The sequence below is a fragment of the Cricetulus griseus genome, chromosome 3 (assembly GCF_003668045.3).
Source record: "Cricetulus griseus strain 17A/GY chromosome 3, alternate assembly CriGri-PICRH-1.0, whole genome shotgun sequence".
In the NCBI taxonomy this organism is placed as follows: domain Eukaryota; kingdom Metazoa; phylum Chordata; class Mammalia; order Rodentia; family Cricetidae; genus Cricetulus; species Cricetulus griseus.
In genome coordinates, this window is record NC_048596.1 from 3,836,033 (window position 1) to 3,855,909 (window position 19,877).

A 19,877-nucleotide genomic window follows, 5' to 3' on the forward strand; every position below is an offset into this window, starting at 1 on the left:
TGATAACTCCACACAGTGTCAGTCACCCACACAGAGGTCTTTAAAGACTGTCTCATTGTTTATTTCAATTTTGGTTATACTTTCTCACTGAGGATAGTTGAGGGAATTCAGGTTGACAGGACCCCTTGGCTCCTCTAGAATTTGTTTCAGAGAAAGACAGGGTTTCTCTGTGTAGCTCTGTAGACCAGGCTGGCCTCCTGAGTGCTAGGATTAAAGGCGTGTGCCACCACGGCTGGCTTCCTCTGTAATTTCTTTTACCAGTTGCTCATCTATGTGAGGATAAGTTAGGGCTTTCCTTGACTATGGCTTCACTGGGAAGCATGGAGGAAGGTTTTCCTCCATGTTGACATTTCTCTTTATAGAATGACCACTGGTTAGAGTCCACCTGATGGGCCTCCATAGACAAAAGAATGGGTGACTCATTAGGACCATAGGGAATTCTGGGAGATTTCCCACAGTTCCTCATCAAAGTTGACCTTGGAGGGCAAGAGGCAAACTATTTTCTCTTTTAATACCTCTGTCCATATTCGTTTATATGTCCAAGTAAGGTTAAGCATGCCTACATAGTTACCCTAGCCTGGTACTCTTAGCTACCATGCAACATCTGGATAAAACACAGGCAAAACCCAAACACTTCCAAATACACGCTGCTTAGCATCTTCGACATGCCTTATATATCACACTCGTAACTTTTGTTATCCCCTTAGACTTTCCCTGGTTCTTTCCAATCTGGAAAAACATCCAGCTATCTTCATCTTCATCCACAAATCAGTCCTTATCAAAAATAGTTTTACATCTTTTCCTCCTTCCTTTCTTTCTCTCTCTTTTTCTTCCTTCCTTCCTTTTTTTCCTTGAGACATGTATGTGGTCTCACTATGCAGCTCTGACTGTCCTGGAACTCACTATGTAGGCCAAGCCGGCCTGGAACTCACAGAGATCCTCCTGCCTCTGCCTCTGTCTCCCAAGTGCTGGGATTAACGATGTGCGTCACCACTGCATGCGGCTTTCTTTTTTCCTATTTATTGGTTCCCTTTTATTTTATTTCCTTCCTTAATACCGAGACAATATCACAAACAAATTTACCATTTTATCAAAAGAGAGTTGAATGTAAAAGTACATACACAACATAACATAATCAGTGTTGCCTGGATACATAGTGTTAGACTATGAGGCTTTGCAGGTTCTCAGGCAAATACCGCAGAAAACAAAAAGCAATCAAAAATCTTTTTGTGTTTTGCATGATCCAAAGCGTGATCAGCCCTGCTTTTGGTTTTGAACAAGCACAAGTAGCAGATAGAGATAAATGGCAGATACACAGCAAACCATCATCAGATTTATGATTACAGCCGCTAATAGAAATTGGCTTAGGGAGCCCTGTTAAAACTGTGATGCTGGAGTTATCCATTGAGGGACTTTAGACAGAGAGTCCGCCCATGGACAACTTCTTAGACTTTCCCACTAGAAGCATTTTATATTATGGAACAACCAAACAGACAGAAGTAAAAGCACTTTTATTTGCTCAAGGGCACAGTGCTTTTACTTCTGTCTGTTGGATTGTTTTCTTTTCTTCCTGTTGCAGAGTTAGGGGCTAGCCTGACCCAGGAAAAGGGAATTTAGAGGACACTTTGCGACAGAAGTACACTTAGGTCTGTAGCAGAAGGATCAACTCCTTCCTGAATACTGAATAGGCTTCTGGGTGAGCTGAAATGGCACATGGCAATTTATACACCATGTCTGTGCAAAAAGCATGTCTCCCCTGTGTAACTGAGTACAGCAAATGGTTACACTTTCCAAGAAGCAGAGAAGAAAAGGGAGGGATCCTGTAATGTAGACTGGACAAGAGACTTGCCGGTGGACCCAGAACACTTAGCAGAAGCAGACAAAAGGGTGGAGCAAAGGAGTCTCACAGCAGTAGTGGTGGACGGGCCTGGGGCATTCTGTTTTAGCGAGTGACAAAGCAGACATGAAGCCTCCATCTCCAATCTCTCTCCTGAGATGGCCACACAGGACTGGGGGAAACTCTCCCAATAGATAAGGCTTTGGGAGAGTTTCAGCGGTCTGGAACTCACCAATCATAGGTCTAGTATGATCTCTTAAGTCTGATATATGAAATATATTGACCTTATTACACAGCAATAGAGACACCAGCACAAGACAGCCAAGGCAAGAAGCCTGGGATGGACAAGCCTGAGTGGCTTGTCACTGGTAAGAGAGTATCTGCTTTGTAAGGCAAGGGGGCCCAGCACAGGGTGAGAGGGGGCACACATCTATGTGAGCTTCAGTTTACCTGTTGGAAATGGGTGAACTCAGAGACCAGCACAGTGAACAATGAGCAGGAAGAACAACTCACAAGTATACGGGGTAAGAGAAGGGAAGCATAGCAAAGCCACAAAAGGCCAGAGCCCAGGAAGGGCTTTCATTGAACTTGATCATGTCTGAAACACAGGAAACATGTTCACGCCATCCCAGATTTTTCTTTTTTCTTTTTTTTTCTTTTCTTTTTTTTTTGAGACACGGTTTCTCTATGTAGCCCCTGGCTATCCTGGAACTCACCTTGTAGACCAGACTGGCCTAAAACTCACAGAGATCCACCTGCCCTGCCTCCCGAGTACTGGGGTTAAAGGAATGCAAACACAACACTCCCTTGTGTTGCTTTTGGTCGGATTGTTTTAGCACAGCAGCAGAAGCAAAACTGGAGTGGCGATTTCTCGCAAGAAGGGAAACAGTGCTCCTTCATTCCTCTTCCACCAAGTGTGCTAAGGTTCCCTCATCGTTGTTTTAAATCTTATTTTCCACAGAGTGACTGTGTCTACAAGCCCTGTACGCTGGCCCAGCTTGCCAGTGTGCTCCACATTGAGCATATGATTTCCCAGGTGATTTCCTGTTCTCCATTAGTCTATCTTCTATCTTTGCAGATCTATCCCACCCAGGCTACCTCGAGGGGAAGTGCTGCCGCAGGTCGGCTGTGGCACTCCTGGGCTCAGGCTTTAATGCCATCAGCCTACATTAACCCAATCAGGAGGCATTCAATAAGCACTAGTTAACATGTCAATAATCCCTGTTAGAGACACAATGGGACAGACATAAAAGGGGAAGGCTGACCAGTCCTTGGTCCCTTTATTGTGACATGGACTCTATTCCCAAGTGAGCTTCCACAGGAGAGAGAACAGGGACGGAGACACTGGTGAGTTGGTTTCAGGGGGGGGGGGTGCTCATTTGCTGCCTTGTTCATAATGTATCCCAGCTGCTTGCATCAGTCTAGAAAAGGGACCACAGGTGTCACAAAGGACATGTGCCAGCAAGTCTCTAAAGGACCGCTCTGGGGGTCTCACCTGCCGAGTGCCGCCATGTACTGGACACTGACACCAGCTGATGGAAGGCAGGCAGGGTCCCGAGGTTCCTGTCAGCCTCTCTCAAGGTGTTTGTCATGCACACTTTCAGGATGGGGATCTTGCTTCTGGCTGGTGCTGTCTCACCGAACCCTGAAGACTTCATTCTACCCAATCAGAACACATCATCATGCCTAGCTTCACTTGGGAAATACCCGGGACACTTTTAGAGGAGACAATTTTATGTTGCTCAGTAGTCACCCTGTTTGGTTTTATCCTCAAAATAGCCACAAAAGTTCTTTTTATGATTTCTTATTAGTGTGTCCAATCTGCCACGGGCACTCACACATCTGTTCCCTCACTTCCCCACTTAGAGACTCAATTCAATCTATTTGCTGAGTTTCAGGTCAATGAGAGACCCTGTTTCAAAATACAAGGTGGATATGACCTGAGGAACCAGGCCTGAGGTTGATCTCTGGGCTTTTTGCATGCACACACACACACACACACACACACACACACACACACACACACGCATGCACGCACGCACGCGCGCGCGCGCACACACCTATATACATATATTCGCAGAGACAGAGTGATCTACTAAGTATAACCCCAAATAAGAAATAAAGAGTGGTTTAGGATTAAAAAGAGTATTTCAGGCAACTGACTTTTATGCAAGGGTACTTAGTCACTCCAAGATCTTTTCAAATGCATACTATTTACAGTTCTGCCTTCTGATAACATAGGTAAAGACACAATGGACGGATGTCTAGGGAAGGGGCTGGAGAGATGGATGGCTCGGTGGTTAAGAGCACTTGCTGCTCTTCGAGAGGGCTTGGGTTCTCAAGTTGGGTGGTTCACAACTACTTGTAACTCTAGCTCCAAGGGATATGATACCCTCTCCTAGTCTCTCTCTAGACATGTGCGCGCGCACACACACACAAGGACGCACACGTACACACATGGACGCACACGCAAGCACACAGAGAGAGAGAGAGAAAGAGAGAGAGGTTTTTTTTTAAAGCTTTAAAAAGAATGCCTAAAATATAAATAAGCCTTTAAATTCAAGTTAAGTTCACTGTTTTGCTAGCCTTGAACCCTAATCCTCTTACCCTAGCTTTGCCTCAGCTTTGAGTGCCAACCTCCAGGGCCCAGGACCAGGCTCAGCTTGCTTATCTCACAAAGAGGACTTAGCATGCTGCCTTATCAGAGAATCCTTTATTGTGCTGTTCAGTCAACCTTTTACCTGTGGGTCTCTCCTTCAGTAATGAACATGAGATATATTTTACAAACAGTATTTATGTCCAGCTAAGTGATGACTTCAATATCAAATATCTCTTCCTCTTTGTCAACACAGCCATGTCTAACTTTCCTAAATTGACAAGAACCATTTGTTATGCTAAACGCATAGGTCACTGGAACTTTTACAAAGGCTTTGTGAAAATCCCCAGATGTGACTTCTCCTCCAAAAACAGTCTGTTCCTAGTTTGGGGAGGATTTGGTTTATTTTGTTTGTTTTACTGCAGAAACAAATTGCTCTTGGCAATCAGGGTTGATATTCTTTTAAACTATTTTTTTCCCCGTGAAGGGAAAACTATTTTAATTGACATTTATCACCAGACTGAATAGGAATCATTTTGGTTTTGAAATTTTGGAAGAAACATGCCCCATCTGTTTCAGTAACCCAACTGGCTGATTACATAGGCAGGAATGACTGCCACAAAAGGAAAGACCATGGCAGTGGTGGGGGTTTGGGGGGATCTTATTACTTTATCTTACATCACTAACTGATTAATGAGCAATTTTGGAAAACTTGAAACTAACTCAGGCCATGGGTTTATTCCACAAATTAGATACCCAAAGGAATCACAACTCATTGGTTAGTCATTTATGATTCCTTACAGAAAGATGGAGGGCCTGACAGGATGACTTCTGTGAGTAGATGTAACTCGCCCCCAAGCCTGCCGCCCTCAATGTTGATCCCAGGACCCATGTGTGGAAAGAGTTGTCCTCTGACCTCCACACGCACGCTGTGGCACACACACCCTAAATAATTAATAAATGTAAAAAGAGATAGCTTTATTCTGCTTTTTAGGGAGACGTTACTGGATTATGAATGTCTCAACTAACAAGAAAGAGATGGAATGCTGACTGTGCACAGCAGGACCCCAGCTCACCGTGGCGACATGGCAGGCAGCCCCAGTGAGGAACTGACTCTCAGCTTCAACAGTTACATGTTGGAAAAATAATGTAAATTCTTGTGCCTTGGATTCTTCATCTACAAAGTGAGTATATTCATAGTAATGGTAACTGTTAGGTTTCCAAGCTAGGACAACTGGCCTATTTAACATAACAAAGTGGACCAGGCTAGCAGGCTCTTCCTCAGTTACACATCCTTTGGCTGGCACATCCCACCCCATGCCCTGAACTCTCCAGTCCAGGGGCTGAACTGCCCTTTCCTTGACTGCCCATCCCTATAGAACCCAAACATTTTGATTACCAGCCCTCTCTCTGTACCTTTGGGCCTCTTGGCTGCTGCACCTGGTTCCCTTCTTTTCCCTCCCCCTTTTCCTTCTCTCTCTCACCTACCCCTCTCTCACAAGGTACAGCTTATTAGGAATAATGGGGCATGGGCTGGGGCCACATGTGGAAGGTCCCTGATCCCACACTGGTCGTGGTCTCGGGGCAGGTGATGGATAGCAGCCGATGGAGAAACAGAGACCTGTAGACGTGACTCATATTGAAAGTCTTATTGAGGGGGAGGTAAGAAAAGAGGTAAAGAGACAGAGAGACAGAGAAAGAACAGAAGAAGAAGACAGGAAAAGTCCTGTCTGTCCCAGGGGAACTACAGGGAAGAGAGCAGAAGTGGGCAGAGGTCTGTCTTCTAAAGGGTCCTTTGCAGCTGCCTGCAGACTAGGTACTCATGGAACCCTGGGCTGACCAGGTTACTGCCTGAGTATATTCTGCCAGGTGACAGGGGCAGGCCAGCATAATGCCTGAGTCCTTACACAGCTCAGTCTGGTCATGTCCGCTCTGCATTTCCCCAGAGTCCCTGCTTCTGGCTATGCAATCCCACATATCTGCAATAAACCTTCTCCTTGACTGTACCTCAGAGTAGTCATCTTTCCTTTCCTTTTTATTTCTTTTTTTCCATTCATTAACATTCATGGGGCTATTACAAATTTAACTATTGTGGTCATTTAAATAAAAATGGCCCCCATAGACTCATAGGGAGTAGCACTATTAGGAGGTGTGGTCTTATTCCATTAGGTTTGGCCTTATTGGAGGAAGTGTGTCACTGTGGAGGGGGGCTTTGAGGTTTCAAGTGCTCAGGGCAGACCCAGGGTCTCTATCTACTGCCTGCCTATCCAGATGCAGAAGTCGCAGCTTCTCTCCTGCATCATGCCTGCCTGCATGCTGCCATGCTTCCCACCACGACAAAAACACGCTAAACCTCTAAACTGTAAGCCATGCCCCGATTAAATGCTGTTCTTTATAAGAGTTGCCATGGTCACGGTGTCTCGTCACAGCAATAGAAACCATAACTGAAACAAATATCTAACACATGTAGAGCTCAATGGATGGTTTAATACTAACAGCACCATAACAGTTATTGTCGATGCTGTCACTAGACACCTTTGGGTTTTCTACCTTCCCAGGTCTCCAGGAAAAGCACATTCTCTCTGTCAGGGTTGTTCCTGTGGTCCCATCATCAGTGTTGCTCTCAGTTCTGGATGCACAGGAGAAACTTCCAGAAAATTTAAGGGAATGTAGAAGATGCAATATCGAGGATTTACGGGGATGAGATTTAAATTTGATTCATCTTGGATGAGGGACAGAAATCAAATCATTTTTGCTGCTGTTTCTCAGTTCCCAAGAGTCTCTAGGGTTCAGCTGGATGGGAGGACCTTTCCGTTGTTCAGGGAGCACTTGCATCTTAGGGCTCCTCCCAGCGGCAGTGAGCCTTCCTGAGATGGTCTTAAGATGAACTCTGCTGGGCAGCTTCCTCGGTGACTTCTGCCCTTTGCCCTACATCTGACTGCACATATCACTTCACCCTTTGGAACCCTTGTCTAAGAAGCCTTAAGACCCCTCTTTGGATATTCAGTAAATTCCAACATAGAGCCCCATTTCCTCAGTGAAATCTTTTGACTTCAGAGAGATCAAATATAGTTATCATGATGAATGGCTACAGCTCAAGGGACTCAGCAGCCGCGCCCGTTCTTTTGAAGGAATAAGAGCCTCCTAACTAAGAGAGTGAAGTTGTTGCTTTTGCTTTATATCCACTTCAAACGTTCACTTTACACTTAGCTGAAAAGAGAGAAGGGGGAGAGGAGGTAAGGACGACACCCACATCCAAAGAGTCGGAGAAACGGGACATTCAAAAGAGCAGAAGAAAGTCGTCCGGTTTGATGCTGCCTGGAACCTGAAATTCCGGTGACCTTACCCTTTCTTTTCTGTCTTCATCCCTCAGGTTCATTACTGAATGTTTCAAAAACCGCCAGAAAGCACAAAAAGGAAGTTAAAAGTGACTCACAAATCCAGTGCCTTTTTGTTTATTTTTAGTGTCTACACTGAAGAACAAAGCTTGGCCCTCTTTCTCCAAAGGCAACTCATCCCAAAATCTCCTCATACTTATTAACATATCCATTTCTTAGCCTGACATTTTAGCTTCTATGCTAAATACCTTATGCAAATTCTATTACTTGACTCCTTCGATAACTCTCCGCTTATATAAGTGTCCCCCAAAGGCCAGGGTGCTGGTTCTGCTTAGCACTATTGAGTGGTAACACTATGGGTGGTAGAACCTGTACCTGGAGGTCTGCAGGTCATTGTCACTTGCTTCAGAGGGGATGGAGACCCTATCTTGTCCTCTTCTCTTTGCTCCCTCACCACAGGGAAGAAGTTCCTATAGCTCTATGGGGCTACCACACAGCTCTGCCTCATAGGCTTGGAAGCAATCACGCCAATTACCAAAGACTGGCAATCCTAAACCAGGAGGTGATGCTTCAAGTGTTTACTAAGAAAAACAATTGGCTGCCCAAACTCACACCAGATGAGGTCATCACACTAACAGACCATGCCCAAGAGGGGATAGGACACTAGATACATAATAGGATTGTCTTTAAAATTACTAGGTAATACTTTTCCTGCCCTACAGTTTTTTACTTTAAGAGGGCTTTGCTGTTAAACAATAAACGAGATCTTGCTTGACTTGACTCCCTGTTTTGTCTGATTGTCTCTGGGCTTCAGGCAGGCTGCGGGATGGGGGGGGGCAGTGCATTCTACCCTCTGTGACCTCGACCGAGGGGGCCCCCAGAGACCTCAACAACTAGACTCACTCATCGTCCCCTGTGAACTCCCTTACTGTTCTGGCCACCTGTAATTACTACCATCACTTCCCTGTGTTGCTGTAATAGCTTCTAAACCTTCTTCCCATTTCTCCCCGTCCCTCTGGTTTATCCAAGCCTAGTAATTACGTCACTCCTCCACTCAGACACCTTTGCATCCTCTGTCCTCAGAATAAAGGCTGAAGCTCTTCTAGTGGGTAAGACAATCTCTTAAGGCCTGTGCCTTCCACAGCCCCCCGACTTCCAACACACTCTCCATGCTCTGTGTTCACCACACTGGCTTCCTGTCTGTCCTTGAGCATGCCAAGTGACTCGGTCTTTTTTGTTGCTGTAACAGAGTACCATATGCTGATTAATTTATGAAGAAGTGCTTCTTGTAGATCTTGAGGCTGAGAATAGCCATCTCAAGGTGCTGGTGCCTGCTGGGGTCTCCTTCATGCATGGTCCCATCAGAGAAGGCAAGACAGACAGAGGGAAGGTTATGGGAGGAGTGGGCAAACTCATCCATTCACCAGAAATCCATACCCACAATAGCTACACTCTCCTGCAATGACAGTGTTAATCCAACCATGCAGGCAACTTCTCATGCCCCTTTGAAGGTCCCATGTCAGAGCACTACTGGTTTGGGAACGACATTCCTAACATGTGACATTCAAGGGGCATATCTAAACCTTAGCACCATGTGTTCCCTTGTCAGAACTTCACTCCCCAGTCCCTCAGTCTGGAATGACCACACTCCATGACTGGACACATAATAGGTCACTTCAATTGCAGCTCCTTGGAACTTGCTGGAATGAAGGCATCTGAGGGACAGCTTGCACAGGAAGGGCTTGCAGCACGAGTTCTAATAGGTCTTAATAATAAAAGCCTGGAGTCAGATATTGGGGTAAATGCTAAAAGATCAGAGAGGTAAAAGGAGCCAACCATAGCCACACCTTACCTCCTCAATTTCCCAGCTGAAAAGAGACCGAGTTCCTGTCTCCTCTGGCCTATATTCCTCTCTCCAGCCAACCACCTCACTTCCTGTCTGTCTGTACAGACCTCCAGACCTCTATGGTTAGCTAGTGTCTAGCTCCGCCCTCTGATCATCAGGCAGGCTTTATTTGTGAGAGTACAAACAAGATCTCACCACAGGGGCTCTATATAAAAACAACTTAGAATTTTTTTCCATGGGAGAGGTGCTTACCCTGTGTCAGGAAGAGAAGATGCTGGTCATCAGACTGAAGCCATCACCAGAACTGACTGTGAAGACACGTCTCCATGTAACCCCGCTTTCTACAGTGTTACACATCTATTTCCTGGTCGTGGCTCTTTAACTTGTCCCCAGTGTTGTCGCATCCCCACAAAACATCCTTTTTGAAAAATATAATATATAAGCAACTAGGACTTGTGGCTTCTTTGGATCTTCTCTTTCCTTCTACACACTCCTGTGTCCATGTGAAAATACTCAATGGATGTGTACACTCTTCTCCTGCCAAGCTGTTAGCTCATGTCCCAGGCCTGTCACTAACTAAGAGGCAGAAGGAAGCTTAGCTTTTCTCTGTGCTACACCTACACATCCACAGAAATATGGCAAAGTCGGGGTGGGGGGATTAAAAAATTGAGCACTTTGGGTGCCAATCATTCCAGGCAAGGGATACTCAGGCCTGCTATGCATCATTTCATCACTTAACCCTCGACTAGAGGTAAGATTTACCCAATCCAGGGATCTCCTCTTTCATTAGGGCTTCTAGTTTCTGAGGCAAAGAAAAGTCGTGGAAACTGTAGGTGCTTCTGAAACTCTTGTCCTGCATAAAGCAGACAGTGTGAGGGCCCCAAGAGTCCTCAGCAGTGAAGGTGATTTCAAGGAGGAACAGACATCAAATTTTGTGCCTGAGAATCAAATGGAGTATTCCACGATGGAACAGATGGTCCAAAATCTTTCCTATGTGAGCACGTGGCACTGTGCAGGATGCTGACTGGCTCCTTGGTTATCTGTAACTGTTTAGGGGAAGCCTAGGTTAAGGAATGTATAAACCAGACTCAGGTACAAGCACTCTGAAGCTCTCTCCCTTTGCACCTTTCTTCTGCTTATTTTCTTTCTTTTTTGTGGTGGATTTTCAGTTGCTAGTTGTAATCCCCTCTCTGTCTCTTTCTCTCTTCTTAAGGATTCTATAATTCATTTTTAAGTTGGCAGCACACAAGGCAGATCAGGTACCTCCCTTTCCTTTAAAGTGTTTATTTGTGGTAGCAATTGTATTATATAAATTTATATAAAAGGAATTATATATAAAGGAGTTTATATGTATATATATATATTAAATTATATAAAAGGAAGCTTTTCTGTTTGTTTGAAATACAGGGTCTCACTATGTAGCCCTGGCTGTCCTGCAATTTTCTCTGTAGACCAGGCTGGCCTCAAACTCACAGAGATTCACCTGCCTCTGCCTCCCAAGTGGTGGGATTTAAGGTGTGCACCACTACACTGGGCACAGTAAGTTTTTCCTTAAGGTCCCTGGCTTGGCCTTTTGTTTGTTTGTTTGGGATGTGTCCTAGTTAGGTTTCTATTGCTGTGTTAAACACCATTGACTAAAAGCAACTTGATGAGGAATGGGTATATTTCAGCTTGCCTTTCCTCATCAAATGGTGAAGGGAAGTTTGGTCAGGGACTCCACACAGGAATCTGGAGGCAAAAATTGAAACAGAAGCAGGAATAAATGCAGCTTACTGGCTTGCCCATTCTGCTTTCTTATATAACCCACAACCACTTGCCTAGGAGTAGCCCCGCCCACAGTGGGCGAGGCCCTCCCACATCAATCATCCATCAAGAAAATGCCCCCACAGACTTGCCTACAGAACAACTGGATGGAAGCATTTTCTCAGATAAGGTCCCCTCTTCCTAGTTGACTCTAGCTTGTGTCAACTTGACAAAACCAAACCAGCACAAGGTGACAGGGTGTGTGTGTGTGTGTGTGTGTGTGTGTGTGTGTGTGTGTGTGTGTGTGTGCGCGCGCGCGCGCGCGCGCACATCTGTATGTGTGAGTGTGAGTCTCTGTGCACACACGTGTGGTGCAGGAGAACATTAAGTGTCCCAGTCTCTCACTCTCCATCTATTCCCTTGAGACAGGATCTCTCACTGAATCTGGAATTCAATGGTTTGTTTTTGTTTTGCTAGTGGGAGAGAGAACATGAGTGATTCTCTTGTGGGACAGAGAACTGTAGTGATTCTCTTATCTTCCCAGCTGTGCCAGCTCTGGGCTGTAGGTCATCTGTACCCAGCTCTGGGCTGTAGGTTGTCTATATCTAGCTCTGGGCTGTAGGCTGTCTGTACCCAGCTCAGGGCTGTAGGTTGTCTGTATCCAGCTCTGGGCTGTAGGTCTGTGTTCATATCTGGTGTTTACGTAGGAGTTGGGGCTCTGAACTTGGGTCCTCATACCTTATGGGTGGTGTTTTTATCCACTGGGCCATGTCCCAAGCCCAGAGGAAACTTTAACACAATCTGTACCATACTATCACAGCACAAAGGTTCTGTGCTTTCCCCTGTACTTGTCAAGTCTTTGTCTATAGACTCACTCACTTTTAAAAAGTCAGTAAATCTCTGATTAAAGAAAGGCTTGAGACATCTGTGTAGTTGAGTTCAGCTACTGCCACACTCTTTCTAGAAATCCCCTTCAGCAAGACATGACTGGATATGCTCAAACTGTGACCTTGTAGGCCAGAGGGACTTCAGGGTTATCCAGCTCAGTGCTTGCATTTTGGTGGTAGTTGTCCAGTCAAGTCCCTGTCTGAGTAGTTAATAAAGGCTGTTGCCATGCATCCAAAGTCAGGGATGTGTGCTGAATACTATGTATGCTTTCTACCCTTTTATGTGATTATGCAAATAGTCTGGGAATGGCTAGGGCTGTGGTGTGGTGGCATACTTCTCGCCTAAGCTGTGAAGGCTCTGGGTTCAATCCCCAGCAAAGGAAAAAAGATAGAGGAATGGTTTTAGCTTGAGTCCTGCATCTTAAGGGCAACAATTCCAATCTCCTAGCGTTAAAGGAAGGGTAATTGAAGTAAAGCATGTAAATCCCCAGGCATGAAGCTATTTTTATTATTATATATTTTTCAGATGGTGCAACAGATTCCGAAGGGTTAAATCACTGCCATACAATGTCTTCTTCCATTTCCAGCTGAGACTGAGCTACAGTTTCTCCTCTGGACTTTTGGGGCACATGCATCCAAAACCCTCAGGTGCATAAGAAAAATTCAGTTCCCCAAACTGGCTCAAGTGGGCAAAGCTCTGATGCTCAGATCCTGAACTCAACCATCTAACTCTTGGGCTGTGTTTTTTCTTCCTGAGAAATGAGAAGAACTCTTCAAGCTGGTGTGGAGAATTAAAACAGTGTAGAAACCATGCAGGAAACTGCTTTGCAAACTGTGAGAGAGTCAGTGTTTCCAGCTAAGTCAAATCCTTGCCAAATAAGAAAGGACAATGTCCAGGGTCCCCAAAATGGTTTCATCATAGAGGTCATTCTAAGAAATCAGTGAGATTACACTACAACCAGAGCACCCCAATCTTAAGACATGACATCTGGGATGTCCCCAAACAAGAAGTGTGCTTTGAGCGCTAGCAGGACTGAAACTGGAAAGGCTCTGTAGCTGCCTTCATATGAGAGGCCACAGTTAAAACCCTGAGGCAATATAAATACTGCATAAAACTACCTCCGTTAATATAATCTGCAGAAAATGTAAGTGAAGTTTAAATAATCTTTGTGTCCTTAGGCTTGGATCCCATACCACAAATATGTCGTATGTTTGCAAATCTTACAAAGTTGGGGGAGAAAAATTAAAGAATCCAGGCACTTTTGGTGCCAAGCATTCCAGGTCAGGGATACTCAGCCTGCTACGCATCATCTCATCACTTAACCCTCAGCCTGAAACATACAGACTCTGCTTTAAAGGTCGGATGCCAGCCCTCATATCCCCTACTACAACCATGTTCCCAGAACCAACGGCCATTGCCACAGCTGACATCAGATACTCTTCTTCAGAGAGCTCTCCCTTTCCTTAAGGAGCAGGAGTTCCATTGATCTTTGGATCACTAGAGCGCTGTGGTTTGCTGAAGAGGGGCTCCTTCTTCTTCGTGTTTTCTATCTGGGGTGACAGGGGTATGTCTGACACTTTCTTTTTCAAGTGTGTGATTATAAACTGAATTAACTCAGGATTGAGCCAGTCTGATCATCTTGCCTCTCTCTTAACTGGGAAGCTTTTAGGAAGCAGCATGTGAAGAGGTTCAGGAACCATTTGAGCAAGAAGCCACGTGTAAGAGCCGTGGGCAGCCGTGTATGAGAGACAGCAGCAAGGGTGGGCTCCAGTGAGAAATGGCATTAGCTGTCTTCTTCCTACTCTCTCCCACAACGCCAGCCTCTCCATGGAAACTCCTCACAAAGAGAAGGGAAACTTTTTTAGCTGGAAGAATGTGGGGTTTTGTATGCCCAAGGGAAAAGTCTTCAAGCCCATCTTGGCTCTAGACGCAAGTTTTCTAGACCCATATACTTGCAAGGTTGATATAGAGTATGTCGTTTCCTGCTTGACTGGTTCTTACTTCTCACTCTGTGTGTGTGTGTGTGTGTGTGTGTGTGTGTGTGTGTGTGTGTGTGTGTGTGTGTGTGTTTGTGTGGGGGAGGGGCGCACGCGCCCACCCACACCCACACACACTTGCGCACATGTGTCCTGTGAAGTTATCCATCCTGATCCTGAAGTCCCCTCCTCAAAGTGATTTCTCCAGTGTCAACTCAGGCTTAGTCGATAATTGTTCATCCCTGCTGCTCTTTTAGGAAGTTTGAAGCTGGAAGCTGAGATTCAGGAGATGCATGGTGGCCATGATCACACCTATGTGCACAGTTCATTTGCAGAAAGAATGGTTGAAATCCCGAAGAAAGTGGGGGAACTGGACTGAGAGGAGAGGCCCTGACCCCTCAGCCTAGATGCTACCCAGCATCCTCTAACAAAGTCCCTATGGCCCAAACCACATTAAATTTGCCCTTTGTCTGGTGTAGATCAGAGGCCTGCTTCTCCCTCTCATGGCTCCTGGATTCACCATGATTTTCGTTCCGGAACCCAAATCTATAGCAAGCCATTGCTCTATGTTCCTCCTTGTGGTGAAGTGTCATTTTGGGAAACACCATGAAAAGGCTCCAAGTGACTCGCAGTGAATCACAGTTTAATGTGCTACTTTGCTCCTGGATGGCCCAGGAGGAGTCATGACGTTATTAACTACTGCCAACAACAACAACAATGGCTACTGTCTCCTGAGTACCATGCTAAGCTCATTATACACGCAAACTTATTTAATTCATATAGCAATCTTCATATTCCTGTTTCATAGGTAAGGAAATTGAGACACAAGTTGTATTTCCAGCAGTATCACTTACAGGAAATATGGCTATGAGTTATGTCTATCCATACTGTTTATAAATGCAATATGTGCATTTGCTTCCCTGTGTGCAACCAACCAAGGGGCGGGGCTAGTCTGCACCATGTTTGCTTTCTATCTGGAGACTTGATAGTTGAGAAAAGCAGTAGTTCAGCATTTGCCAGACAGAAAGGAAAGTACTGTCAGAGGCAGGCTGGGAGCCAACGTCCCCTGCATAGAAGAGATTGGTGCTGGAGAACATTTATCATCAACTATCATCCAGCAATGGATGTGACGTTGAATCACTCCCTTGAGGGAAGCGATCGATGATGTTGGGAATACGTCTCAGAGTGATGAGGTAGCGTTTTCCTAGTCCAGTCTCTTGCAAGCTTGATTCCTGCCAAGCCTGTGTGTTGGCCAAGCTCCGCCCACAGCTTCTGCATTCCTCTTTCCATCTGTTCCTCCTTCCTTCACAGCCCTCCCACTTTTCTTCTCCCCCCTCACGTTTCACTAGGTATTTAAGGCGCCTTCACAGCATATTAACTCCTGCCTTTGGGGAGATTATAAACACACACAGTCATTCACAAAAACAGGCAAGAATTTCAGCAATAATAACAACAGATGTACAGTGATAAAGGAGAAATAGCATAGGCTTAGGAACCAGATTTAGCCCACTTGATTTTGCCTGTTAGAGACAGACAGGATCTTGGGCTAGTCATCTGTGCATGTCTTCATTCCTCATCTGTATGGGTGAAGATAATTATCACTAGAGCTTAGTATGATAGTTGGGGTGATTAAATGTGGTATGTAATCCGTGTTCAAAACAAAAACACCTCGTCATTAAGAAGGGAAGATGGCTCAGAGAGTAGAAGTGCCTGCTGTCAGCCATCAACCTTGATGGCCTGAGTTCAACCTCCACACCCCATATGGTGGAAAGAGAGAACTAACTTCCTCATCTGTGTACACACACACACACACACACACACACACACACACACACGCACGCACGCACGCACGCACGCACGCACGCATGCACGCATGCATGCATGCACACACACATAGTAGTTCACGAAATAAGTAACTAAAACCTGTAACAAAAATAAGTAAATAATAAAAACCTTGGCATAGGATCGGGTAAGTGCTAAGTGTGCAATAAATATGAAGTCCATAACATTTCTTCAGGCACTTGTCTTAAGGGAAATCTGGCAAAGCAACTTTTCTTCACTTCTGAATTAGTCCATGAAACATCATTAAAGCAGAATTGAAAGTCTACCAGGAATAGCATGCAGGGTTAATGCGGCCCAGTCTCTATCATGAAACAGTTACAGACTTGCAAAGAACAGAAAACTATTACAGACTTGCAAAGAACAGAAAACTATGTGTGTGTTTGACTGCTAGGTGGAGTTAAGAGCACTGACTGCTCTTAAGACCTAAGATTCTCAGCACCCACGCATTCAGTACTCACAATGTAATGCCAGTTTCCAGGGAGTCCAGGCCCTCTTATTGTGCACAGACATACATGCAGGTAAAACACAAATACACACAAAATAAAATAACATAGAGAGAGAGAGAGAGAGAGAGAGAGAGAGAGAGAGAGAGAGAGAGAGAGAGACAGAGACAGAGACAGAGAGACAGAGAGACAGAGTCAGAGAGAAAGTGGGGCACTGGTGGTACAGGCCTTTAATTCTAGAACTGGGGAGGCAGGGGCAGGTGGATTTCCGAGTTTGAAGCCAACCTGGTCTACAGAATGAGTTCCAGGACAGCCAAAGGCTGTTAAACAGAGAAACCCTGTTTGGAAAAAACAAACAGAGATGGTGGGGGAAAGGAAGACAGGAAGGGAGAAGAGAGGAGGGGAGGAGCAGTTAGCAGGAGGCTGACAAAGTGTCCTGCCCCGTGTGATAGGCTGCAGAGCACAAACTCACCCTTGTGTGCTGGAGAACATCACAGCTTTCGTGCTGCTCCGGGAATATCAGTGTCCATTTGAGCAGGGTAGGTTTCTAGGGACCAGTATGGTGACAACAGCTGCCTGCACATGAGGCAACACAGACCTGAGCAGAGTTCCGGTTGTAAAGAAGAAAAGGAAACTGACTATATCACATGGGACTTGCTGTCTTGACCATTTACACACACTCAGCTAAGTACACCCACATTGGTGTGCAACTGAGCCAAGCATGATGGTCCACAGGTCCTCAATCCCGGCACTCCAAAGTGAAGGCAGAAGGGTTAGGAATTCAAAGCCAGCCTCAACCAAAGGTTCAAGGCCAGCATGAGCTCTATAAGACCATCTCAAAACCCAAAATCAAAAGGAAAGCACAAACTCTAAAAGAGTAACCATGAAACAATGCTTTCGAGTTCCCTCTTCCCCCCAGCCCCAGGCGGTCACATTTCTACATCCATAGAGCAGGGGTTTTACGTCATTTAAACTTATTTAGGTTTCAATAGCAAAAACAAGAATAAAAGAAGCAAGGAAAAAAAAACCAAAAACAAAAAACAAGAAACAAACAACAAGAAAAACAACATGTGAGGGAGATGCTGTAGTCTGAGTCAGGACGGAAGTGCCGGGAAAGGAAGGCTGAGCCCAGGGGAATCGATCAGAAGGCCGCCAGGCTCCCGTCATCTGTCTGCTCAGCGTGCACTTTCATGGTGTGTGGACAGTCCTCCTCTGCCTCACCCCTTGTTGGCAGAGGACCGAATCCCTACAGTCTCCTGAGTCGGTAAGTCACAGTCCTGTCCACACACAAGGACTGAAAGCTGACTGTGACTGCCCTGGGGACAGGGAAGGCAGGAAGGCCAGGTGGGGAGAATGAGGATGGGTGTAAACAGGAGCCAGCAGCAGTCACAGACACAGCATGCATATGGTGGCCAAGGCTGATGTCAAGAAAGAAGTAATGCTTGTGGACGAGGAAGAACAAACTAAAAGTGGCCCTCGGCATGTTTCAGAGAAACAGTTAAAATCACCGGAAAACTGATTTTCTTAATTTTCTGAAATGACAGAGGAGTGGCAAAAAAAAAAAAAAAAAAAAAAAAGAATAGGGATGAACTAAAGATTTAGTTGCTGGACGGTGGGTATGGCACACATTGTAATCCCAGCACTCAACATGCAGAGGCAGGAGAACGGCAAATTCAAGGCCAGCCTGGTCCACACAAGGAAACCCCCATCTCAAAAATAACAGCAACAAAAAAACCAAAATTATACAGTTGCCTTTAAGGTACCCACAACCTAATTGGAAAGACAGGCTACCCAAGGAGCACTGACTGCAAGGGACTCACCTAAGTGACTCACCTATGTTCAAAGTAGCTATTGTTCCCTTCTCCTCTGGGACTGCAGCCTTCTTAGAAATTTAACAAAAACCAACTGGGCTGGGAAAGAGAGCTGACAGTGTCTTTTACAGTCTCTCCTAAGGCACCAAAGAGAACATCTCTAGGGTTACTACCACAGGACAGTGGACACATCCGGCTACAGCCTAAAGACTAGAGTTCTTGGTCCTAATTTGTGGAGCTGCCTCCTGGGTCAAGGAGTTTTATCAGCTTTCTGCAAAGTCACAGTTTGTTCCTATTAGTGATGAAAAAATCGACGAAAATGAGAAGGCGGAGCTCGAAGAGGACCCACAGTTAAAAATAATATTCAGATCACACCCGTCTCTGCTACATCCTGAGAACCTCCCACAAGCCATTCCAGATTTTGTTATCAGCAGATTTGTGGCTCCAGCAGCACTTAAATGCAATAAACATAATTAAATACAAGCTTCAAAGGGATAAAGCGACAGTCGCAAAGCCACTGGAGCGCCCCTTTCTTCAGAGTATTTAAGTGTCAGCTTCTCTAAATTTAATTTTACCTGAAAATTTCAAGAGACTGGTTGGATTCCAAAATTACATATTCTGTTTCAGATGAAAGCAGAACAGTTGAGCGAATTGTGTGTCAACTCATTTCTCTAGACATCAGTTACCAGAAACCCTTTTAATGAAAGCTCCGGGGCTGTCCATTATGCTGCCGAGGGGCCTGAGTCAGCAAACTCATTCCGATTTAAAAATTTAACTGGCCCTCATCCAACGGTTAATCAAAAGCTAATGTACTTTCGCAATCTAAGTCCTTTGCATTCGCTGTCTAAAGAGGATGCTGGATTCAACGGCCCAGGGAAACAGCTTGGACCAGCTGTGAATGGCTAAGCACCATAGTGATATAGTGATGGTACAGCGTGCATGTGTGTCTGTGTGCATGTGTGTCTGTGTGTGTGTGTGTGTGTGTGTGTGCATGTGTGTGTGTGTGCAAGTGTGTGTGTTTGAGTGTGTGTATGTGTTTGTGCATGTGTCTGTGCATGTGTGTGTGTGTCTGTGCATGTGCCTGTGCATGTGTGTGTGCATGTGTGTGTCTGTGCGTGTGTGTGTGTGTGTGCATGTGTGTGTGTGTGTGCATGTGTGTTTTGTGTGTGTGTGCATGTGTCTGTGTCTGTGCATGTGTGTGCTTGTGTGTTTCTGTTCATGTGTGCATGTGTGTGTATGTATGTTCATGTGTCTGTGCATGTGTGTGCATGTGTGTGTGTCTGTGCATGTGTCTGTGCATGCGTGTGTGTGTGTGTGTGTGTGTGTGTGTCTGTGCATATGTGTATGTGCATGTGTGTGTGTGTCTGTGCATGTGTCTGTGCATGTGTGTGTGTGCATGTGTGTGTGTATATGTGTGCATGCATGTGTGTGTGTCTGTGTGTGTCTGTGCATGTGTGTGTGTGTGCATGTGTGTGTGTATATGTGTGCATGCATGTGTGTGTGTCTGTGCATGTGTCTGTGCATGTGTGTGTGTGCATATGAGTGTCTGTGCATGTG